The sequence below is a fragment of the Danio rerio genome, chromosome 14 (assembly GCF_052040795.2).
Source record: "Danio rerio strain M-AB ecotype USA chromosome 14, GRCz13ab, whole genome shotgun sequence".
Taxonomy (NCBI): Eukaryota; Metazoa; Chordata; class Actinopteri; order Cypriniformes; family Danionidae; genus Danio; species Danio rerio.
The window spans coordinates 43,556,238-43,582,320 of record NC_141034.1 but is presented as its reverse complement, the minus strand read 5'-3'; the positions used below and the strand labels follow the sequence as shown (position 1 = coordinate 43,582,320).

The 26,083-nt window shown below is 37.9% G+C and overlaps 1 protein-coding gene and 1 long non-coding RNA gene across 51 annotated transcripts in view; both read right to left on the bottom strand.

The window, feature by feature from the left end:
* The window catches only part of diaph2 (diaphanous-related formin 2), a 716,224-nt gene that overhangs the window by 637,531 nt on the left and 52,610 nt on the right, over positions 1-26,083 (bottom strand). The window lies entirely within an intron of this gene.
* On the bottom strand, positions 3,423-6,854 carry LOC147840880 (uncharacterized). Its single transcript, XR_015508091.1, has 2 exons — positions 4,608-6,854; positions 3,423-4,510 (listed from the first exon to the last, which is right to left on the bottom strand). It is a non-coding gene; the product is annotated as an uncharacterized LOC147840880 (long non-coding RNA).

The window sequence follows — 26,083 nt, the reverse complement described above, 5'->3', positions numbered from 1 at the left end:
CACAAAGAAAGACACTGCAGTGCTGGTGAAGAGTGTGGATGTTTACAGGGGTTTGACAGATGAAAATAAATTTGTAGCTAAAATGTTAACAGCATTTCCAGTTGTTAACATTCTTGTTTAAGTCCTCGCAACAACATACCGTTAACACTAGAAACTGTAAAATTTTAACAAATAAAATTACTTAAAGGTTGTAGCTCACAATCCACAGCTTCGTCCGTTTTGGTTGGAAAAGATTTTAGCCAAATCCAGCACAGAACTGGGAGAGATTCTGGAAGCTCTCCTTTGTCAAATGCTAGAGCTATATATGTTTATATTTCTCTGGAACATGATTAAAATAAAATTGCAAACAATTATCTCTTTGTGTCATGTCCTTTGGAAGCCCAAATACTAAAATAGAACAAACACTGTGAAAATAGAAGTGTTTGGACGGCATTTTAGCTTTTTTTGCTACATTACAGCACCTCTGACCATGCCTCTTTGCTGCGCGGGGTGTATGCGCATGGAGAATGCGCATAACCTAAAGGGTTTGTGATCTCACTAGCCCAGATGTATTTTTGTAGTCCCCAAACTTTAGTAGCTGTAGGCTTTGCTAAGCTAACTCTGTAAAAGCCAATGTCTCTCTTTGCATTAAACAACATCTCTGAATGTAATACGCTCAAAGTTCATGTTCACACAGCTACATTACACATCAAACAAAGTTTAAAGTATGATATCGTAGGGGACCACCCCTTTAAAATATAGAATACAAAAACTAAAAACATCTGCCATTAACTGTAAGCATAATTTCACAAATAACCTGCAAAAATGTCCAATGCATTTCTATAGACATCTATGCTTTTTATTAAAAAAATCAATATACTGAAATAAAGGCTATAATGTAAAAGCACAAAATAATTACAAATTCTGACCTATATCGTTTTATAACTTTATTTTTCTTACTTGGATAACAAACATCAATCTCTAATAATTTACCCGCTCCCAGTTTGTATGACTAAACTTACAGACTCCTAAGTGTGCATTTATCCACATGTCAGCATTGATCAGTAGGAAACCTACTTCAAAAAACACTATTCCAAGCAAATATCTCACTTTCTGACACACTATTTATGCATAACTACAAACGCAGAGACCTTAAAATAGCTCCTAAACATATGTGGCTAATACAAAAACATCTGCACCTTATGAATGTATTATACAAGAACGTGTTAGTCTCTTAACGCCTTTGTAATGCATGGGGCAGAGATGTGGTTTTATGCAATCTGTTCACAAACAAGAAGCACTCTTTATTACTAAGGGCAATTTCCAAGGGGCCTATTGCTTCTAGGGGAAAATGTAAATGTAAATATGCATTCTCTTTCTTAAATGGTTTAATTACAGCTCGATTTGCGCATACATGGCTACAAAATACAAATGTAAACTGAGGAATACTGAATGCAGCTCTTCATACACTACAATCAAACGGGTATATCATTTAATTTAATGTGAATTTGTCAGTCTGAACTCCTTCTTTAAAAGACTCTGCTCTGATTGGTCTACAGTAGGGATGTAACGGTATCAGAATTTCACGGTACGGTAATACCTCGGTATGAATGTCACGGTACGGTATTTATTGAATCATTTACAGGAAAAAACAAAACTTATGAAAATACTCCAAAAAAGTGCCAAAAGTGTCAATGACATACAAATTAGTCATCTATCTGTAAGCTTTGAAACAGGAACTTCAATTTTAATAACAGAAAAATATTAAACCATGTAAAAAAATTAAGTTTCAATTTAGTAGTGTTGAAAACTCATCACATTCAACATTTAATCACTCACTCACTTAGATAGAGATGGGTTTAAAGGAAAATTATCATATAAATATAATCTGGTAAAAGCTGGTATCTCTGGGTATTTACAATGTCCTCTGCAACAGAAAAAACCCCTCTCATTTGGGACTGAGGTTTCTGGGACAGAGAGATATGACTTGGCCCAGGTTGACAGCAGTGGGTAACGTTGTGCATTGTCTTTCCCCCACTTGAGAGGACAAACCATGAGTGAGAAAGAGATCTCATGTCTGCATCAATCTGAACAGTGTGCTGTGTTTCTGCAGTCCCCATGACTGATTATTAGTCCTATTCCCCAACTTGCAGGCACGTGCACACACAGGGCTCAACCTGTGCAGTGCACATGCCCTTTTTAGTCTTGGATAGAAAGTTCCCTTCCAAAATGATCAAAAGTGCCCCCACGACGCGACATACCCTCCGTCCCCGCTTTACAGTACGCGCGCGACAACACAGCTATTCAGTACGCGCGCGACAACACAGCTGATAAGAACTCTCACGACAACACCACTATTCAGTACGCGCGCGGCGATAACACCCAGCTCTTTTTCATCCCCGCTTCTAGCAGCACACTCCATTTCCGCATTACTGGATCTGTAGCGACAACAGACCACAAGGGATTATGGCCAAGCCTGGGCTGATGGGAATTGTAGTTTCCGGTACCTCCCGTTCGCTTCATTCGCCTGAGCAAGTTTTCTCAGAAGAACTATAGTTTTACCGAGTCATGCGACTACGGTAATATCGAAAAAAAATAATTTTTTTCGGTATTTACAATACCGTTACATCCCTAGTCAACAGGTTACATTGTGAGACAGAAACAAACCACCCATTTCAATATCTGAATTTCAGTTCAAGTGGCTTCCTTTGCAATTGGATGCCCTATAATACAAACAGTAATGACGGTGTTGCTTTTACCTTATGTTATGTTTTAAAAGTGCATGCAAAATAGACTTGTGCAGAACAGAAATCACCATCTTCTTGAACTAATAACAGAACCAATCAGGCCTCAGATACAACTACAGTTTTTAGAGTGGGCTAAAGAAGGCATTGTTCATGGGGAGCCAATGAAAACCATGGTTTCCGGCAATTCAGAGGGATAAAAACTCCATATATTGTGCACTTTGATCTTTGTAGACCTAAATTACTCGCTACATAAAACATAATATCTTGAAAAGCATAATAGGGGTACATTAAAGTAGCAGTTTCTAGTTTGATGCACACTTAAAGAAATGTATCAGCCAAAAATGAAAGTGATCTGCATTTCGTTGCCTTGTACATGTGTAATGACAAAGTTGAATCTATTCCTATCTAATCTTAAGGTTGAGTAAATGATGACAGTTTTCGTTTTTTTGGATGCATTATCCCTTCATATTGAATACAAATACTGTTCAGACCTGATAGTGTAATCAGAAAATAAAACGACAACAATTCCCAATGTGATTCTCACAAAAAGGCCAGCGCTGGCACAATCATCCACCATTGCTCACTCTGGCTAGAGCGTCCAGCTTCCAGGTGTTGGTACGAGCATGTGTTTGTTGGCAATGAGGTGTGTTTTAGTCCGATGCTGGAGGAATCCCATGCTGCAGCCAGCCCCTTTCCTCCCTCTCTCTCGGGCTGCCAGGGTAAACAAGCGAGGCCGTGTAAATACCACATCGCCTTATGATGGCTCAGACATGGGAGACAGAGGATCCCCCCGCTGCGGCAGCCAAGCTGACAGTCAGCCAGATGTGGAGGAGCTGCCCAGATAATACAGCACCACACACAGGATGTTCAAGCGGGGCTTTCACTGCATCCCTTGCCAATTCTCACGTCTCTCAAACACACGCATACATGTGCATGGAAATGAGCATCTGAACCAACAGCAGGGGTTCACTCCCTCAGTCACTCACAGAACATCCAAGGAGAAACATGGAAGAAACTTGTTCCTTGTACCTATACTGTGTACGTTTTCCCTTTAAGCATGTTCCAAACCATCCCACACTGTGTGTCTGTGAGTGTGGGAGTACGCACACTCAAGAAAACCACATGGAGGCCCCGGGCTCCAAGGCCCACATACATTGCTACACAGCTCCGCAATCACCGATGCTCCTTACATGATGCAATTAAAGCAGAGCCCTTGCAGAACTGAACATGTTTACCCACTGCTTCTATGCTTTGCTGGTGTAAAAATTGCACTACTTTTATTTGTTTTCTTGCATTGTTTTTCTGGGCCTAAAGCTGTGAATGAGAAAAAAAAAACTGTCATGTACATTAACCAAATAAATATGAACAGGGGGTTTAAAAAATAATAATATAATGTGACTATAAAAATAATATGTGACTATGTAGGTAATGATTTTGTAATAAGACAAAAAAGAGGATGGATTGTCGGAATGAAAGACAGACAGATGGAAGTACGGATAGATGGACTGATTGCCATGGATGGATGGATGGATGGATGGATGGATGGATGGACTGATTGTCAAAATGAAAGAGATGGATGGATGGAGTGACGAATGGATTGATTGCCAACATGAAAGATAGAAGGATGGATGGACAAAAAAATGGATGGACTGATTTTAAAAATGAAAGACAAATGGATTGATGGATGGATGGACTGATTGACAAAATAAAAAATAGACAGATGGACGATGTATAAATGGATGGATTGATTGCCAAAATGAAAGAAAGACGGATGGATGGATGGACTGAATGCCAAAATGAAAGACAGACGGATGGATGGATAGACTGATTGTCAAAATGAAAGACAGACAGATGGATGGACTGATTGTCAAAATGAAAGACAGACAGATGGATGGACTGATTGTCAAAATGAAAGACAGACAGATGGATGGACTGATTGTCAAAATGAAAGACAGACAGATGGATGGACTGATTGTCAAAATGAAAGACAGACAGATGGATGGACTGATTGTCAAAATGAAAGACAGACAGATGGATGGACTGATTGTCAAAATGAAAGGTAGAGTGATGGATGAACAGATAAATCATTTATTTAATAATGTATTTCATTTCCCAATTTTTTCCAACTAAACATTTTATCCCTGCAAGGCACAGGTTGGTTGAAACACCCTGGACAGAGGGCCAGTAGCAATATTTTTCAGCTCCTTTGAGCTTTATAAGAAAAATTTTAGTCTTAGATATTTATACCAAAAACTTTGCTGCTTATATTTGTGCATACCCATTGTGTATAAAAATGCATTCATCTAATCTATTTAAAAAGGCCAGGTACTTCTCTTCAGGTTCAGCTTTTAAATAAGCCACAGCTGCACAGATGGAGGAGAAAAACAAGCTGTTTGTTCTGCTTTGTAAATGTCTAAAGACTGTGTCATGTATACTCATTGTACAAAGTCTTTGCAAATTTATGGTTTGCATACAAATGCTAATCAAAACCTCGCTCTTATGTGTGAAGTCTCACTCTTTGCAGAACAAAGAGGGCAGAACAAAGACATCAGTGAGAGGGCCAGTGACAAGAGCGAAATTATGCAGTAGCATCTCTAGGACATCATCTCCTCGTGTGTTCTCCAGTGCCTGGATGCAGAAAGCACTGCAGGAGAAAACTCATCCGGGATTCTGCTCGCCTGTTTCTGTGGAGAAGCAGAACAAAGCCGCTGACGAGGTTTTGTGGGCGAAGCGGTCCTGTATTTCAAACTTTGCCCTCCAATGCATCAACAGACAGAGTTTCACTTCACATCTTTAAAACCGTGAACTGAGAAGTCTCTTCACTCAATACCACTTACTGTCTTAAAGGTGGTGGAAGAGAGAGACACATTCTCTCTACAAAGAGCATAAGTCTGTGACGGAGCTCCGGCGGGCACGGGGAAGCGAGCATTAAGAGATGACAGGTATGTAAAGTGAACTTCTGAAGTGTCAGAAGATCCGAGTGCTGATGAGAAGACCAGCGACTCTGACAGCACATCTGAGAGTTGAAAATCTGAACATCACATAACCGCTGTAACAGAGTTTAACGTACACTTGCGCTGCTGCTAACATGTGTACAGCTTGTGTACCTGCGAAAACGTAGCATGTGTTTAGGGATGGAAAAGTATGTGTGAAATGAGCAGGTGTAGTGCAGAAAGGTAAAGAAAAGAGGGGGGGATTATAACCTATCTGCCAGCGCAAATTAATTATGTGCAGTCTTCTTAATCACCTTTTGCTCTTGACAAAGTGCCAGGGGAATAATGATTAGCAGTAATATAAATGTAAGACTTCCATCCCAGAAGTTGGATGGTGAAATCAATGGCAGGCACAGAAACTGCTGCAAAGCAATCAATCACCTTAACTTTTCTGAATCCACTTGCAACCCTTCCTCGCCTAGCACAGCCCAAGGGGACTTGCGTGAAGAGGAGACAAAGGCATGTCAATAGGGCCTGGTTTTCCATCAAACGTACTCCTTAATCACACACCCTTTAATGCTGTACGGTGCCTGACTCTCCTCTCCAAACCAATAGCCAGTTAGCTTGAGAAAGCTCGCGCATCTACCTACTCGCTGCTCTGAATGAGCCCTCATCTATCTCCGCCAAAAGTTCGGATCTCCATTAAAGGCTGTGTGGAGAGGTGGGGGGGATGTTTACTCTTTATTGATGCCGTTGTCTCCATTGTCTTGGCTAGGCCTGAAAAAGCTCCAGTCATTACCTTCTCTTCGCCCTCCTTCTCACTCCAGTCACTGCTCATCGCAAGTCATTGTTCAAACAATTAACTCGATAAGACAAAGTGAGGCTGCGAAAGGATGTAACGGAGAAATTGAGAGCAAGCACCTTCAAGCTGTTCGTCTCAGTCTATGAAGTGTTACACCAAATTCTTTCGAGAAAACAAAGAAGTCTGCAACATTAGGGTCTCCATTCAAAGTGTTCCACAAAGAAATTCCAATAAAGCCTTTCTTTGCCACCATCAAAACAACTATCTTGGAGTGTAAAGATGCTGCACTTTTGAAACGTGCCACTTTATTGGTTTAGGAGCCCAGCTGCACCTTCTGTGAACAAGTAGCATTTAACTTTCCGGGGCAATTAAACATGTTGTGCAGGACAATAAAGCTGCGAAAAGAAGCCTATGAATAAAAATAAAGCCAAATTGTCGTGACAATAACGAACTGGCGCCTACGTCCCGTTTAAGATGACATGAAGGATATCCATCTTAATTGCTGTAATTACTGGACCCCCAGCAGTGAAGGTCTCCGAGTGTGGCAAACACACCCACGGGAGAACATCTTGTCTTCTGTCACTTCTGGTAAATGGCTCTTCTCTCTGACGAGCTCATCTAGTCGCCTCTCCCCATCTCCCACTCACACATGCAGCTTGATAGCAATTATTTTGAGGCCATCTCTGGCAAAGCACATTATTTAGATTTTCACTTACAATCGAGTTAGCTCGCGACTCTCCACCCCTTAGAGTGAGAAAACAAATCGCTTCATAAGGAGGAAAAGGAATGATGTTTTCCGAGGTATTCGCCCAGATTTCTGCCATTTGTATTCTAACTGCTTGTTTATGGGAACAGGGATCCGGGGCATCTCCTTGGGAAAATGAGCTACTTTATACCATTTAAATATATTACAGCCAGAGGCTATGCACATTTGAGGAAACATCTATGCAGGCAGCATTTAAAAGATACGGGCTGAGATGAATACTCAATGAGCGCGAGGGAACAATGCAATTTCAAAAGAAGGGTCAACAAAGGGTCACTACGTCAAGTAGACTGTGCACCGTCCCAATCCCGCTTACATTCTTTGAAAAACCGCATTATCCGATGACAGTCCAAGGATAGAATATACACATTCTCTTTTAAAATCCCCTGAAGCAGAATGTTTGCATCACATCCTAAAGTGTGCTCCAGAAACGTCTGCGAATGCTGCGGTTGCAATTCCTGTCATTTGAGGTGAGGTGGGCTGATCAGATCTTTGGGCTGCCGAGACTCAATGTTCCCCGCATCTCATTTGCTTTCTTTTTGGGAACGGATTCAAAAGAGCTCTGTCGAGCCATCATTTAGCCCTGCACCTGTCACTCAGCGGGTGAATGCTGGTTTAAAGTCTCACTGGTTGATGCTCTCTGACTCTGGATGACAGCTGGAAGGCGAATATTGAAGTTTCTCTGTTGGTCTTTGATGAAGTCTGTGTAAGCAAACATCTGATTCCCCCTCTCCGCCGCTGCACCTCAAGTCTGGAAATTGAATCCGACACACTCCAGCACACACCTCCTGAACATGAGCTAAATCATACTATAAATATGCATTATACACTATAACTGCATGAGCGCTCGACTGATAGAGGTGTTTGACTTAAAAGAAGACTTCATTCTCACACATTAGACCAACATTACGTATAAAAATGAAATGACAGGGAGAACGTTTCAGACATAATAATGGATCTTTTTGAAGAGCGTTTCAAATTAAAACTGCACTGAGAAATAGATCTTTTAAATAAGTAGATGAATGCTCTCGTGTCTAAATGCAGCAAATCCAAGTACAGGAAGGTGTGTGTGCGTACTGCACAAGGAGGTGGGGTTGAGGGTAATGCGTGTCAGGACACATTAGACTTCAGAGCTAATGTTTCAGATGAATGGAAGGATGAATAGTAGGACGGATAGGCAAGCTGACAGTAGAGAGACAGCAGTAAAGGAGGATGATGTGGTGAGGAAAATTCCCCCCAGGAGTGGCAGCATGGAGAGAGGAGTGTATTTATAGAGGTGGGACTGGAGAGATGCGCGTGACAGGCATCCACTACCAAACCCAGAGCCTAACCAAACCCCATGGAGCAGAAACACCAACCAGAGCTGCTCACTGCAGGTCAGTTAGAGATGATCACAACTTCAATAAATCATGATTACCATCATGCCAGATTGCTCATATGTGACACACACGGCGAACTCCTTTAGGGTCCTCATGTTTACAGGAAAGTCATAATTTTTTAGAGCCATGTGGCTGGATAGCCCAAGGTGAAGTGCCTGACCTGAAAGAAATAGACATGCGATGTGCTCAAAAAAGCCAAATATACAACCATTAAGGAGGAAAGTGTTTTTTTTTTAGTCCACTGCAAATTCATACAATTACAAACATGTAGATGTTTTCATACTGCTTAAAAATAATAAAACACAACATTAATATTATCATCTTTAACACACATACAAAATGAAGGCAAAGTTGCTTAATTACAATGAGCTATTATTAGGGATGCAATTTACTGCGAGTCGGTTGAAAATCGATTTAAATATGTGACCATTCAAACCGGTACAAATGTTGAATGAATTGCGATACATATTTTAACCAGAGGGGGCGCTCTGTTTACAGGCGCAAATTTACTCTACCTGCACATCAGCGGCAAACAAAAGCGGCAGAGTAAAATAATAGCCATGAGGTGCGCCAGACAAATACAAACTGTGTGCAAATACCGCAAAAAGACGTTAACTTACACTAGCAGAACAACAAATATGATGCAGCACAGTGAAAGACTACTGTCTATACGCAAAAAGCTATTAATAGGCCAAACCACGCAGATCTGGGAATTGGCACCTCCGCTTGCTCTAACGAGTGCTATAGAGATCATAAGGGTGCATTAGTTAACATTAGTTAATGCATTAGTTAACATGAACTAACAATGAATAACGCATTTATTAAGCATTACCTAAGCTTTGTTAATGTTAACTAAACATTTATTTATGTGTTAGCTAATGCATTAGTAAACATGATCTAACAGTAATTAAGGACTTTAAGCATTATTTAATCTTTGTTAATGTTTATTTACACATTATCTAATGCATCTCTTTACATGAACAGCTTGATTAGTTCATGTTTACTCACTCATACACTAACGCGTTTGTTAATGGATTGGATCACTTGATCTTTTAATGAACAACACATTTATAAAGCAATACTGAATCCAATGTTAGTTAACGCGTTAGTTAACATGAACAACATGTTAGCATAATTGGTAAAGCTTATAATAGGTGCATAGTTCCTGATCAATGTCAGGGACAAAGGAGGACTCTTGGAGTGCATTACATCGGAACCTCAGCTTTAACTGGAATTCATGTTTGTTAACACTTTACTAACATGATTTATCATTAACAAAGCATTTATTCATAGAATTATGATCATTATTGTAAAGTGTACACTATTTCAACATTACCTAATGCTTATCTAACGTTAATTAACACTTTACTAACATGATTTATCATTAACAAAGCATTTATTCATAGAATTATGATCCTTATTGTAAAGTGTACACTATTTCAGCATTACCTAATGCTTAAGTAACGTTAATTTACACTTTACTAACAATGTTAATGATAAATCATGTTAGTAAAGTGTTAACAAACATGAATGCCAGTTAAAGCTGAGGTTCCGATGTAATGCACTTCAAAAGAGTCCTCCTTTGTCCCTGACATTGATCAGGAACTATGCACTTATTATAAGCTTTACCAATTATGCTAACATGTTGTTCATGTTAACTAACGCGTTAACTAACATTGTAAGTTTTCATGAACAAGGATTCAGTATTGCTTTATAAATGTGTTGTTCATTATAAGATCAAGTGATCTAATCCATTAACAAACGCGTTAGTGTATGAGTGAGTAAACATGAACTAATCAAGCTGTTCATATAAAAAGATGCATTAGATAATGTGTAAATAAACATTAACAAAGATTAAATAATGCTTAACAAAGTCCTTAATTACTGTTAGATCATGTTTACTAATGCATTAGCCAACACATAAATAAATGTTTAGTTAACATTAACAAAGGTTAGGTAATGCTTAATAAATGCGTTATTCATTGTTAGTTCATGTTAACTAATGCATTAACTAATGTTAACTAATGCACCCATATTGTAAAGTGTTACCGAGATCGCATGGTAAATATAATCGAAAGTGTAAAGAAGTTTTTCAGACTGAAAAAAAAAAAAGATGTGATGGTTCAGAACTAGGTGTTAGATTGTTCCTTTTTACCCTCTCTTTTTCAATTTAGATCATGCATATTTAAATAATTTGCTTATATATCATATACTAAAATCAGTATTTTATGCCAGCGGCCAGCCCTCTGGATCAGAGGGTCTATTGACCACCTCTGCACATCCTGCACTTTGGTTTAGGAAAGGCTTTCCTCTCCACAACAGCCATTTCAGTCCCCAGTAAAAGTTGCAAAGACCTTAGCTTATGCCAGAAAACAGTGAAAGTCAGCATTATTAGCCCCCCTTTGAATTTTTTTTCTTTGTTAAATATTTCCCAAATGACGTTTAACAGAACAAGGACATTTTCACAGTATGTCTAATAATATTTTTTTGTCTTCTTGAGAAAGTCTTATTTTTTGTTATATTTTGGCTAGAATAAAAGCAGTTTTTAATTTTTTTTAAAAACATTAAGGACAAAATTATTAGCCTCTTTAAGCAACATTTTTTCGATAGTCTACAGAACAAACCATCGTTATATAATGACTTGCCTAATTACCCTAACCTGCCTAGTTAACCTAATTAACATAGTTAAGCCTTTAAATGTCACTTTAGGCTGTATAAAAGTGTCTTGAAAAATATCTAGTCAAATATTATTTACTTTCATCATGGCAAAGATAAAATAAATCAGTTATTGGGAAAAAGCTATTAAAACTGATGCTTAGAAATGTTGTAAAAACCTCTCCATTAATCAGAAAATGGGGAAAAAATAAACAGTGGGGCTAATAATTCTAAAGTCAATAGAAGACATTCTGATATTTCCTTAAAACATGTAAAACCACAGTTTTTTACAGTTATAGTTTGTATTAAACAGCCTTCTTTAACTTGTGTTCATTTTCGATTTGGAATTTATTTTAAACTTGAAATTTAGCTGCACATTCAAAGTTTTAGTTTGATTACGTTAAAGAGTCTAATTTAGTTTGTATTATTAAGTTTATTTGGATTTTTTTTTATTCCAATTTAGTTGTTGCAGAGAAGATTTTATTTTGTAAAAGAAAAAAAAAGTGCAGCATTTGAAGAAAAAAATGAAAGGGCTCTTGTTCACCTTAAATTTGTGACAAATAATTTTATCAAAATCGTGACTAAACCATGAATCATGAGATTAGTATTGTGAATTGTATTGAATCAATCAGGTAAATTTTTATATTCCCTAGCTAATATAAACATTGATGACTTCAAAATAAAACCAAAATACATGTAATATCTTTTCAGTTATTCAAAAGCTGTTGCATTCACTAAAATGTTTTGTGTTATGTTTTGCAGCTACTGTGTTTTAAACACTTTATATGCACTCCATTTTAAAAGCAAAAGCATCTATATTAGTCATATTTTAACTTTATCTTCGATAGTCAGTTGGACTGCAACCAAAACACTTTTGAAGTAGAGTAAAAATATGGCAAATGTTACATGCAGTTCCACTTAGAGTCGTAAAATATCTCACAACAGTTGGATATATATAACATGCTTGTCATCGGCGCGGCAGATGCATTAATAAAGAAGTCATCTCGCCTAATTTAACTTCAGTCAACTTGTGGCCGAAAGCCAAGCGTGAACAGCGCCGGAGCCGACAGTAGCCCTGGGTCCTAATTATGAAAAGTAAAAGAATGATTAAGTTGAGTGCTGTTTAATGACTTTTAACACATTCATTTTGAAGATGCTGTGGGCGTACTCGAGCTGACTGCAGATTTGAGTTTTAATTCACTCCCACATTTGTAGAGACCTGTAATCCGTCTGCAGGTATGATTATCACTAGATGCACACGCACAAGCAGACAAACATGCAAAAATATTCAGAATTATTCATATAGAGCACAAGCACCCCACAAACATACAGTATCAGCAGCACGTGATGTATTCAAAATGGATGTCATGGTAGCATAAGCACATTCCCTGTTCCCTGGGCTGTTTGAAAAAAAACAACAACAACAAAAAAACATTAATTTTTGTTTCAATTTGGTTGAATTATGAGATGCCTATAAAACATTTTTTTAGAACAGTCCAAGGCTGCTCCTTTAATATTTGCAGATAGTTCACCACCAATGCCACTGGCCCCAAGAGTGCAACTGGGGCTGTTTCATATTCAGTTCACACCAATGGAAAAGTAATCATTACTGCTTCAGTCAATAATGAGACAAGGACATGGTAGACAGAAACAGGACAAAAGAAGATGGCTGATTGTATTAAAAACATTCGGATGGTAACAGCAATGTTCATCCAGAGCTAAAAAGGGTGTAAGACGTGAGACAATCAAAAAGTTTTAAAGACTGTCAGTTGAAAGAGTGTATCAATATACCAGAGTGCTGCTGCAAACCTTCAGCACAGGCTGAGCTCATGCCAGGAGCTGTCCAGTGGCCATGGTGCTGAATACTCGCTGACATATTCTGCTTTTACACTTAAAGGCATAGCTCACCAAAAAAAAAAAAAGAAAATTGAGTCATCATTTACTCACCCTGATGTTCTTCTAATGCAAAAAAACTCTTCTTTTTCACTGCATGTGATGTGTAGTTCTGGGGGTATACTATAGGGTTTGGTGAAAAACAAACTGAAATTGAATGTATTACTTCACAAACAAACCTGACCTTGATCATCATTATTATTTGAGCATGACCTCCTTCATGAGATTCTATTAGTATACAGCTCACTCCAACTCCCACAAAAAGACAAGTCAAGATAAATGAAACACAACATTTAATGCATATATTTTCCTTAAAATCTGGAACAAGTTCATCGGTCAGCTGTCTTTTCATCATTTAACAATCAAAACTCTTATTTAAAAATATATAACGCAGTGAAGAAACTTTACAGATACTGAATTTATAGGCATTGTGGTACATTCCATTAACCTAATTCATCAAAATAGTGCACTTGTGGTTTTCTATGTGACTGGGAAAAAACTGCAACATTAATACAGTCTTGTGAATGTGCAGTCGTGCACAAAGAAAAACAGGTAAGGATTGTCATTAAACAATGCTTTATATTTAGGTTTGTTTTCACCAAACCTCTGCATTCAACTCTTATTGCGTGTGTCACATGGTATGATGCATGTTTGCTATTTGATTACCCAAAACATAAAAAAATGTCCTTATTTACTCACACTCAAGTGGTTCTAAACTTTTATGAATTAATTTATTCTATTGAACACAGGAAAATATATTGAAGATTGTTGGAAACCAGCAGCCACTGGCATCCATAGTCTGAATAAAGATAGCATGGAAGTCAACAGCTGCTGCTTTCCAACATTCTTCAAAATATCTTCCTTTGTGTACAACAGATGAAAGAAACTCAAACTTGTTTGAAGGTTGGTTTCTATTCACAACCACTGTATAGATGAGGATGAGTAGGACTTTTTAAAATGTGTCTATTTGTGATCTGAAAAAGTAAGACTTCACACAGCCTTAGAGCGACATCATGGTGAGTAAATGACGATCAATTTTCATTTTGAGGTGTACTTACAGGATAATATCTAAAAAAATCACCAAAGCAGCAACTGCGTAAATCTCTCAAAAACATTTTGTGCCAAAAAATAAATACATAAAAATCGAAGGGAAAAAAATAACAGTAGGAAGTAAAATTTGAAGCAAGCTTGAACCATTAGGATTTTCAAACAATCATCTGCCATTAATGCAATGCACATGGATATTTTACGTTTGAGAATTTGGTATTTTTTAACGATCTGTTTATTTGTAAAGAATACGGGAAAAGGAAAAGGAGAGTTACGACAGATGTCATCCTTAGATGTAAAACGGAAGTATAGTATCATTGGGAATATAGATCCCACATTCATATAAGACAAAAAAATAAATACTAATACTAATATGAATACTTAATACTAATAATCGGTAAAAAAAATAATAAAAATCATGAGACCAACAGAAAAATGAGCATAAATAATTCAACTGAAGTGAACTTTGAAAATTAATAAATGCATAAATTACAATACACAGGTTTTGATATGAATGATCATACTCCAACCCAGGCTCATTCTGATTACCCACCCCTATATACATTTCTAGAGAGTGCCAAATACGCAGAAACAATGTTTTTTGCAGGTTTTGTTTTCACGAATCCGCTAGAGGCCGCTGTACGCTTTTTGAGATCTCTATCAAATCTCAAATCTCTCTCGAGTGCCATTCATGCCTGTTCTTTTCACGTAAATCCACCAGATTGCGATTGCCATTGTCAACTGACTGACTGACCTAACCTCCTCCATCCTTAAACCCAACCGATAGTGTTTTAAAAAGCACTGACTGATCAGATTGAGCAACTGCACAAAGTAGTAACAGCGGAAAAGCCATCCACACAAAGGTTAGCAGTCAGCTGGTAAGTGTGAAAAGGAACGCAGTCCTACCATGGCATTTATTTTTAAGGCGATAAATTTCTCTGGCTACATAATTAACGATCTCCAGAAATGTATATAGGGGTATGTTTTCAGAATGAGCCTATGTTGTCATATTCCCAGGTGCTCTAATATATGGATTTTACCATTTTTATCCTTTCCATTAATCTCAATGTCAAAATTGTCATTTTATTTCAAGTATAACATTACTTTAAACAGTCTAAAGTAATATGTATGTAAAAAATCTATCATTTAATTTGGAAGGTACGGTTTTTATAACCATGTTAGTAAACGTATACAGGAGCATGCGAGGTGGGTTTATAGCTTTCTTGGTCAAAATTACTCACAGCATAAGGCCATCACAGTAGAGTGCTGCAAAGCTCCCCTTGGCAGTGCAGGAATCGCAGACACAGCAGCACAGCTCATAACACACCTGGATTTACAGGTGTCTGACTGTCGCTGGTGTCAATTTACAAGCATACAAGCACAGGGGACATAAGACGGTCGAAAGGCAGCCTGTGACTGGCGGAGTGATGTGAAGAAATTAGAAACAGCGAGAACCACCTGCAAACTCCCATCTCTCTTTTTGCATTCTCTGCCTACTCTACGCTTCTACAGCTGTATAAACTGCCCAGCTCAACTAATTAGGCATGATTTGGTTTGCTGTGGTGGGTTTGAGCCCCATACAGATGCTAGCGGGAGCCTAGGCAGTGTGAATTGGGCATTGCGCTACACAAGAGAGACACACAAGGACTATGAGAGACAGACACTTTGCACGACACAGACAGAATTAACTAACTGTGCTGTGTAGACATAAGCCAAAAACTGCAGCGTATGATTAAATATGAATGTTTAAGACACTCTGCTGCAGAGCGAACAAACAAACATCACATTTGAATTAAGATTCATATCTCTGGTCTGCAAAAACGCCATTCAGAGTGATAACCATCAAGCTTCCTTTCATGGATAAAAGAGTTTGACGGCGCTGACTGATAAAAGCGCACTTCCGACATCAAAAAATATCTGACTGCTCACCGAGCCGCTAAGTGTTAAAGATCCTCCACACTTCCGTGCCCCCCAAACACAGTTAATAAATAACTGCCCTTATAATTCATTTACCGTCTCTGCAAAAAGAGAGAGGTTCATTTTCATTAATGAAATGCGGAGAAGGGGGAGAGAAAAAAAAACAGATGATTATCTTTTTTTTCCAAGCAGAGCTTCTTCCTGTCTGTAATGGCTCACTGTGTCTCTTGTGTTGGAGAAACCTGCGTGCGCTTTCAAATGAAAATGAAGATGGATATTCCACAGTGAATCAGTCGGTGTGGCGGAGTTTTGAAGATGCATGAAACGACCTGAGGCCATCAGCAGTTTTTCGAATCGTAAGGGTCAGCAGAAAACCAGATTTCCTCGCCTCTCCTCTTCGCAAAGCCAAAATCTTTAGACAGACCAATAGCATCTGTTTGTTATTATGATCCTTTCCTCCTCGCCTATTTAGAAGAAAGCAAAATCAGAGATCTTCTGAGGCCTTGAACAGATGAATAAGATGAATCTGCAATTATCCGTGTTTCTTTTTATTTCCTCCTCCTAATTACACTTCAGAGAAACTTCGTTGCAGACGTTATTTTCCTTTTCCTAGAACTCTGCTAATGCAAATGTGCATTCAGCACAGGAGAATACAAACAACGTGCTAAATTTACTTGGCGACGACATTACCATGAGAAATAGCAGGGATTAAAATGTCATCATCGACTATACGGAATATAGGATGCTGCATACGTTGTTTATTGTAGCATGGATTATTCAGTATTCAGTAGCTACTCGTAATATTTATGTATATTTAGCTGCACAAGGAAATCTGAAGATATTTATGCCATATATCAACACGGAGCTGAAGTTCAATACAAGAACTTTCATATGCCAATTTCTCCAGCAGCAACATCGACAAGAAAAATAAGCACAACATCTATTCACTTCATCCCTCTAGTGTGTAGCCCCTAACAAAACATGTTGCAGTCTGAGAATTGTACTCTGGCGCTGGCAAAAAAAAAATATTTCATTTAAGTCAGAGCTGCATGAGGGTGTTTTTGAGGGAAAACATGACAGCGTTTTCATGTTTGGTGAACGACAGATTTCAGCAGCGGAGGAAGTCCTTGAAAGTCGAACGGCAACAGTGCATGATAATGGGCTTATCTAAATTCAGAGGCCCATTTGCTTGACTAATTATTATTTCATTGATGAAGCAAGACAACACCTTGCTTGTCCTCTTTTATCCTCAATGGTGTGCTAAAACGGTTGGGCAAGTATTTAGGCAGCGTTATCAGCATGTAGGGAAAGAGACTGACGAGTAAAGTCAAAAAGAAATGTGTTAACTGTGCCTTAAAAAATGATTAATTTACTGATTCACATTTAAAAAGGCGCGATCAGCTCCTCCATCTAGAAAAAGTAATAAACCCAGCCCATTGTTCTGTGGATGAAAGCCAATGGCGGTATCCACATCATTATGCTCTTTTAATATTCTTTTATAATTGTTTCAAAGAGAAGACACTTGCATATGCCATATGCAATGGGTTCAAGCTGTGGGCAAGCATTTCAAAAAGCACTGAAAGCTCACCTGCAATGCAACAGACATATGCTGTAGACTTCAAAACATCCACTGTGATATAACTATTACATCTTAAGCATCACCTGATCAAGCAACCATGGCGTAATACTACTCGAACAGAAGGTAAATTCATCATCTTGGACGAAGCTAAGTGGTTTTAAACAAGGATAACACAGAGAGGTCCACCTATAAACAATTACCTCATCCACTTCACATTTGAGCCCAGAAATCCCTTTGTTTTCCCTCTCTCATGCAGAAAATTATTTGTGGGTTGGAGGAGTAGGACTGAATGAGCTGCAGGTTTAATTCACTGCCTTTCATTTCGAGAAGATTTTCCTCTCCCTACCGGGGGAACAAACAACTCTCATCCATCAAGGAGAATAAAACTTTTTAAATAGCTCTTTCAAAACAGTGGGCTTAAGATAGCCAAATGTTAATAACCAGTTGATGAAAAATTCATCAGCCCAGAATAACACAAATCACCCAAATACCATCCAGTACATTATAATTAAAGTGATGCCACTCTGTTTTCATGAATGTGAAAGACGCTTTGGAGGGGGAAAAAATCTAATTAAGACGATTGCAGGGACCAGCAATTAATAAAAACAGGCCTTTAACTGAAGAAAGAAAGTATAATACCGTATGAAACAAAGACAGGTGATGAGGATGAACAACATAATATAATATAATATAATATAATATAATATAATATAATATAATATAATATAATATAATATAATATAATATAATATAATATAATATTATTCATTCATTCATTAATTTTCCTTTGGCTTAGTCCCTTTATTCATCAGGGGTCACCACAGCAGAATGAACCGCCAACTTATCCAGCATATGTTTTACACAGCTGATGCCCTTCCAGCTGCACCCAGTACTAGGAAACACCCATACACATTAGGCCAATTTAGTTTATTCAGCCGGCACTTGAACCAGCGACCCTCTTGCAGTAAGGTGAAAGATGAGAGAATACAAAAATAATAATATAAAAAATTTAAAATAAAATAAGAAAAATAATACAAAATAAATAAGAGTACTGCTATCATATTTTTTTTAAAGCATACATTTTTATATATATACATATATATATATATATATATATATATACATATATATATATATATATATATATATATATATATATGTTTTTTTTATTTTATAAAAAGCATCATCAAAGTAGAGTAGTGTGGCATTATATGATTACAATTTTGAAGAGAGATTTTTACGGCAGTCTGAGAATCAAATGAAGTTACTTAAACGTCTTTTTAATTATTATTAGGGCTGCACAATATATTGTTTCAGCATCGATACCGCAATGTGATCATTCACAATAGTCACATTGCGTGTATATGCAATGTTGAGTCTGGATTATAATTAATCATTTTGCAAGTGTTTTTTGAAGTCTTTGACTGTGTGAGGGTTTTAAAAGCATTCAGGCATAAGAAAATGTACCATTTGTAATGTAATGACACCTAATTTGATTCATTTGCTTATGCAACCAAGACTTTACAGCATTATTTTACATTTGATACTTAAACTACTACACACCATTTAAAGAATGTATCTATGCATGTAGATTGTTTAATATATTGTATCATGCAGAATTATCCCAATCCAATCAATCTAATATTATAAATAATTTCTAAATAGTTATCCAACTCATCTAGCGAAATTATATTCATATCACAGTATGTATCGCAGAGTAAAAACACATTGCAACGTAAGATTTTTCCAATATCATACAGCTTTACTTATTATTGGATTGCCAATATGTACTAAGCAGCAAAATCCTGTGTGCACTAATATAAAGCATATTAAATCACAACTCAAAACCATTTTTTAAATATCAGCCCAACATGTTGTGCAACCAAAAATAAATGCTGAGTAACAGGAAGTGCAAGCTATAGAAAGTGAAGCGCACTCTGGGCCAGTGCAGCACATTACTATGCAGCAGGTCGCTCCATACAGTAGTGGCCGGGAATCACCCCTGTGAGGATTAAACTCAGTGAGCTGAGAGAAAGAGAAAGGTGCCGGTTGTGAAATAAGACAGTCCAGTGCTCTTTCTCCGTCCTGTTTTCCTGGCTCCCTCTCTCTCTCTTTTTTCCATCTCAGAGTGAATAGGCAGAGGATGCCTCGTTGATTTTACTGCGCCATCAGAAGCTCCGCAAAATCCGGCAGAGGTCTGGAGGCCAGGCAGAAAAATAAAGCGAAGGATGAAAAACTCAAGAGTGGTTGAGTTGAGGAGAGAAGGAGGAGGAGGGAGCGGACGGCCGACAGACAGGAGAGCAGGGCATTCCTCTTCCCATCTGTAGGCCTGAAGGCAGGAAGCAGGGGCACGGGATATGGCTCATTACACCCGGCCTTCTCTTATCACTGCCACTCTCCATGGAGTCATACCCAAACACAGCTAGTAGGGCACTTTCAATTCCCTCTCACACAAATACACGCGTTCCCTTTTTTCGCTGCCACAGATGCTTGGTCTCAGAATACTGAACATCATTACGCCATAATGCGGTTCGAGCAATCCATGCCTAAAGGACGTTCCCTTTTGAACACACGGCAAATAAAAGAGCCATTTCTTTATGTTCTTAAGAGACAGCCACAATTTTCAGGTTCCATACCAGAGCAATCCACTGACATAAAGATTGGCCATTGTGACATGCGAATTCACTTCCATTTGTGTTCTGAAGCACAAACATTACAGGCACAATTGCTTCGTGACTCATAACCTTTGTCATTCCACTTGCATACATTGCATACACGGTTAACCAAGAGGGCTATTTCTCAAACGACCAAGCCGTGATGGCAACCAATCATTTTTCAGAGGCCATTACCATGATCAAGTTCATTATAATGACACAACATCTGGAACAAAGACCTCTAATAGCCAACAGCTGCCGGGTGGAATGACAGCAATTAGCGAGCCATTGACACTATACTCACCCTCTGCCGAAGTGGACAGTCTAATTTAATGCTAGCTTCCACCACTTCTTTGAATTAAGGATTAATCAATCAAATAGTTGAGTTGTTATTATTAGCCATAAACAATTAAGTCAATTAAGTTAAATTAAGTCTATATTGAAGAAGTCATATTTTAATTGTTACAATGCAATGATTTTTCAACCTGCTGGTCTGGCTGTACACTGATATCACACTGTGTTCATTCACTCAAGCCAAGGGTTTGACCTGATTTCTCCCCAAAGTATTTTTACACTTTGCAGTCAGCTGATGGAGTTTGGGTTCCTTGCTGGATTGCTTAGTTGGAGTCTGAAACTTTTACCTATTTATTGATATGTCTGCTCTGCCAGACACCACAGGATAAGACAAAAAAAACTGAATTAAGCTAGATGATGACACTAACGTCTTAGTGTCATGGAGTGTTGCTTTACAGCTTCTTGAAACACTGACAGTGACTGACTGAATCAACCCTGAACTGACTCCAGCTGAATAACAACATTGCTGCCTTCTGTAGAACTGCAAATAGCTGAATTTAACTCACTTTAAACTTCATACCATTATTGACCTCAAGTGAACCAATGCAAAAGTCTGACTTGAGCTAAATAATGAAACTATTGTCTGGATTATCTGCCTTGTTGCTTTTACCCTACATAAAATCATTTGGAAGATGCTTTAAATAACATTTAAATATTAATAAGTAAGTAAATAATATGGCAATTCTCAGTGAGTCTAATGAACAACCCAATCTGTATCGTTCATTCATTCACTTTCCTTCGGCTTAGTCCCTTAATTTATCAGAAATTGCCACCGAGGAATGAACTGCCAACTTTTCCAGCATATGTTTTACGCAATTTAGTTTATTTAAATTTCACCTATAGCGCATGTCTTTGGACTTTGTGGGAAACTGGAGCACCAGGAGAAAACCCATGCGAACAAAGGGAGAACATGCAAACTCCACACAGAAATCTCAACTGACTGAGCTGGGACTCGAACCAGTGACCTTCTTGCTGAGGTGACAGTGCTAACCACTGAGCCCCACAATCTGTATTATATTTTGTATAATTAAGCTTGATTTAATTGATTTATTGTTTAAAAGTCATGAAGACTTTTAAAGGGATTAGGGATCGTAATCACGAATACAGATGCTATGATTACGTAATTTTTCAAAATAATAACATGCAATAATAATGCAATTGTAGTTTATTAATATTATTTTTAAGTATAGTATTACGGCATGCAATTGCTTCAAACAACCATGTAAAACAATTTAAAACATCTATAAATGTACATTGTAATAATCATGATTAATATTCACAACTGCAGTTTCAATGGAATAATCAACAATTGTCATTTTGGCAAAAAATTGTTCAGGCTGGGATAGTTCACACAAAAATTTTTATGTTCTCACCCTCAAGTTGTTATATACCTTTATCAGTTTCACTTTTCTGATCAAGCAGCCTGATCTCACAAGGAAATGTAAGTATTTTACGTTTTGTCAGTTTAGTGGCTAATTCGTACAGAGTTCAGTCTCATTTTCGTATGATTTTGAAAAGGAGGCATGGCAGCCAATCCCACCCGTCATTGGGTGATGAGCAAATTGTACTAAAATGTACAAATTAAATCGTATGAATTCAAAAGAATTAGCCACTAAATCAAAAAGTTGCGAATTGCCGTGAGATTTCGTTGCCGTGAGATTGCAACACAATAAGATGAGATTTTGCAGAAAGCTGAACTATCAAGCAGGTAAATCAAATACTATGGAAGTTATTTTTTAAACCTTTTAGTTTTCTGCAAAATAAAGAACATTTTAGAACAAATGAGTAGATGACAGAATTGTCTTTTTTGCGTAAACTATCCCTTTAAGTACAAGCAGGAAGAGAAACGGCTGAGGCCTTCATAAACATTGCAACAATGTACAAAAGTGTTGGAACAGAACTTCACTTCAGAGCCACTAAGAGTCAAAAGCATCTGTGTGATCCGACTGCCTAAACTTAGATGCAAGACTGTGGAAATTGGGCATCACCAACTTGTATTGATTTGTGGGAGACTGGAAGAGACACTAGTGACTAGCCAATAGAGGTCTACTAAAAAGCCTGAGACAGACTTTGAAAGTGTCAGTGACCTGTGTAAGAGGCCTACGCTGAGGACGAGACTAGATTACAGGAATATGACATTTTAGATTTAGAATCTTCTAAGAAAATGACCCTTTAGTAAAAGGTTTGTATTTGCAAGAAATCATTCAGCCTTGCATACTATGCGCATTGGCTTTCATTATGCAAAACTCTAATTAAGAGAATACAAAAAGGCATGTTCAAGAAAAGATGTCAAGAACTACTTTTTTTGTGATAATTCATCTACTAAAGCCTTCCTACAAAACATCTAGGACAATTAAACATGAATGGAAAAAAACGGAGACAGAAAAACATGGTTATTAACTGCCTCTGTAGATCTTTGGTGATCATTAATAAATATAATTATGCCAAACAAAGAAGTGCAATGGTGTAACGTCAGCAACAGACAGACCCAATTCTATTATCACGAACCATTAATTACATCTAATGAAAGAAGATATAAGGATGAAGGAAAAACTAAACCCCGTCTGCTTTTATTTTGTTCTCCACCTCCCTTCTAAGCAAGTCCTTTTAACAGCACAACAGGGTCATTTATTTTCTCACTCCCATTCAGTTACAGATGGGACAGTCTGCTTTTAAGCCTTTCGCTTTACTTTACAATATATAACAGCCAACGCTATTGTAAGCGTTTAGTCATGAAAAATTGTATTTCAAAGGTTTTAAAGATTCTCATTTTTGTATAGGCATTTTACAAATATAAAATGTTTTCAGAATGATCTGATATGTATGTCAACATGACAAACAAAAATAGCAAACTTAAAAATTCAAGGTAAGAAAATAAAAAGAATGGCATTAGCATGCAGAATTTTTGGAATAGCTAAAAGAGGATTTAGATCATATGTACTCGACACTCCAACCACACTATTCCACAGAGAGTGTGACAAAAAGAGTAAAAAAGCCCAACTACTGTAATTGGTTTTAAAATGGTGGAATTCATTACCGTTGAGCTGCATGTTCAGAAATGCAAACAGGAAAGAGAAAAAAACAGTCACTCGAGGCTTGAACTGATCTGCTTAAATAAAAGCCATAGGGAGATGAGAGGCATAATTCAAATGACAATTTTAGCAGCCTTACCTCATTTTTAACAAAGTTGAATATGTTGTGAATGTAATTGGCGTATGATGTCAGCCCATTGCCTTCTCTTTTCTTCTAAAAGCTGAGTATAGACTATAAGAATGGCCAGAATCCAAAAGCAGAAGCAGAAAAGCGTACCTGAAGTCTTCCAGAAGTAAACAGACACTGTGTAATCATGCAATGATACTTTTGATTAGAGTTCAAAGCATAAACAAGGAGTAAAAAAATTACAGAAGCAGCTCATTATTAATTGGTCTCCTAAGGGCATCAGTTAGAATGGTAACAGCTGAATGGATGGTCATCCTTATAACCAACCATTAGTGTTTTATTGTTTTGTTCTGTTTTGTAGGTTTTTCAGTACACGCAGTGCTGCAGACTAACCTAATAAATATTCATTCATTCACTGTCCTTCGGCTTTGTTGCTTATTTGTCAGCAATCGACACAGTGGAATGAACCGCAAACTATTCCAGAATATTTTTTGTGGATGCCCTTCCAGCCGCAACTCGGTACTGGGAAACACCCGTACACTCACTCATTTACACACACACTACAGCTAATTTTGTTTATCAAATTCACTTACCTTCCAGATTGTGGGTTGGGCTTTGGGCTAATCACCCACCTCATAAAATTAGATGTTATGAAACACCAACATGGTGCAGCTAAATATCTACTTCGATATAAACGGCCCTGGAAGTAAGCAAAAGTAAAGTAGTTCACTTAAAATGCATGTCTTTGGACTGTGAGAGAAACCGAAACACCAAGAGGAAACCCACACACTAACATGAGGAGAACATGCAAACTCCACACAGAAATGATAACTGACCCAGTCGAGACTCGAACCAGTGACCTTCTTGCTGTGAGGCGACAGTGCGAACCACTGAACCACTGTGCTGCCCGACCTAACAAACAGTGTTGCAAATTTTTATTTCTGTTGTATCTGACCCTAAGTGGTCCATCTAGAAACATGTTGCAAAATGTGTATTAGTATTAAGACTATATTTCTGTCCCATTCAGAAGCACTTGGCAGAGCAACAGAAACAAAGAAAGCTTAAATGTATGGCTAAATTTTAAAATTATTGTACAGTTTTAAGGAAGGAAGGAAGGATAGATGGATGTTTACAGGTATAGACAAGAAACAAGAGAGCTGCGAACAGTCCAGTTAGACTTTGCATGAAAAGTGTTAGTTCAATAAAATTCAGTTCAACGGAATTATCTTGACAGTGTGTTGTCAGCAGCATGTTTTATGACATGATGAGACCAGGGGCGCCAGTATAAATTATTCAGATGTGATTGCATAAGCAGGATGTCAATGAGGGGTGAGGCAGTTCAAGCCACCAAACGCCCATCTTCAATACCAGGAGTTAGAAAAGAGGAGTCTGTCAACATCCCATCAGCTGGGGAAATTACAACGCACAAAAATAGTTTTTCTTGAAAGTGTATTCGAGACCAAAAAAAGTAATCGATCTATAGCTAAAGCTCCATCTGAATACTGTTGGTAGGTTTCGCAGTTACTTCCACTCTTTAAAGATCAAACCTCTAACAAATGGCATTGTAGCAAAAAAACAGTGCTGTGCAGGTCTGAGAGAAACCCATTAGGTCAATTCCATGGCAACAATGTCTCTTTTTTTTCCCTCCATCTCACATACAAAAAAAAAAACACTGTAGAACTTTGATTTAAAGACACTTACTGCCATCTAGTGGCTGTTGGGAATTTCTCTGCAGCATCTCAAAGTCTCCTCCAACTTCTAGTCTCTCATGCAATGGACAGTTAATCACATGGATTTATAAACACTCTCTAACACACACACAAAAGGACATAACCCGAAAATGAGCAAAGCTGCTATAAATAAACTGAACAAAGCAAGAGGATACAAGCAGCAGAAGTTGACGTTCTGGGAACACAATCAAGAACAAATAAAAGTAAAACGCTGCCATTTTGAAGGGTCTATTTCTCCAGAGCCCGCTTGAGGGAAAAAAAAGTGCATGGCAGACTAAACGGTTTGTGACCCATCCTTGATCAAACCACAAATCGTTAGGTTTGGCCATTTGGGGAAGTGCTTAAAGTGTGTTTGATGAGCAGTTAATGACGGCTCACTGCTGAGAGTCCAAGGATGACGACCATAAAATGTGCAGCCATGAGACAAGCGCCACACCTTATTAGTGCTGTGATTTGCCGACGGGGGCCGCAGGGAGTCTCGAAAGGAGACGA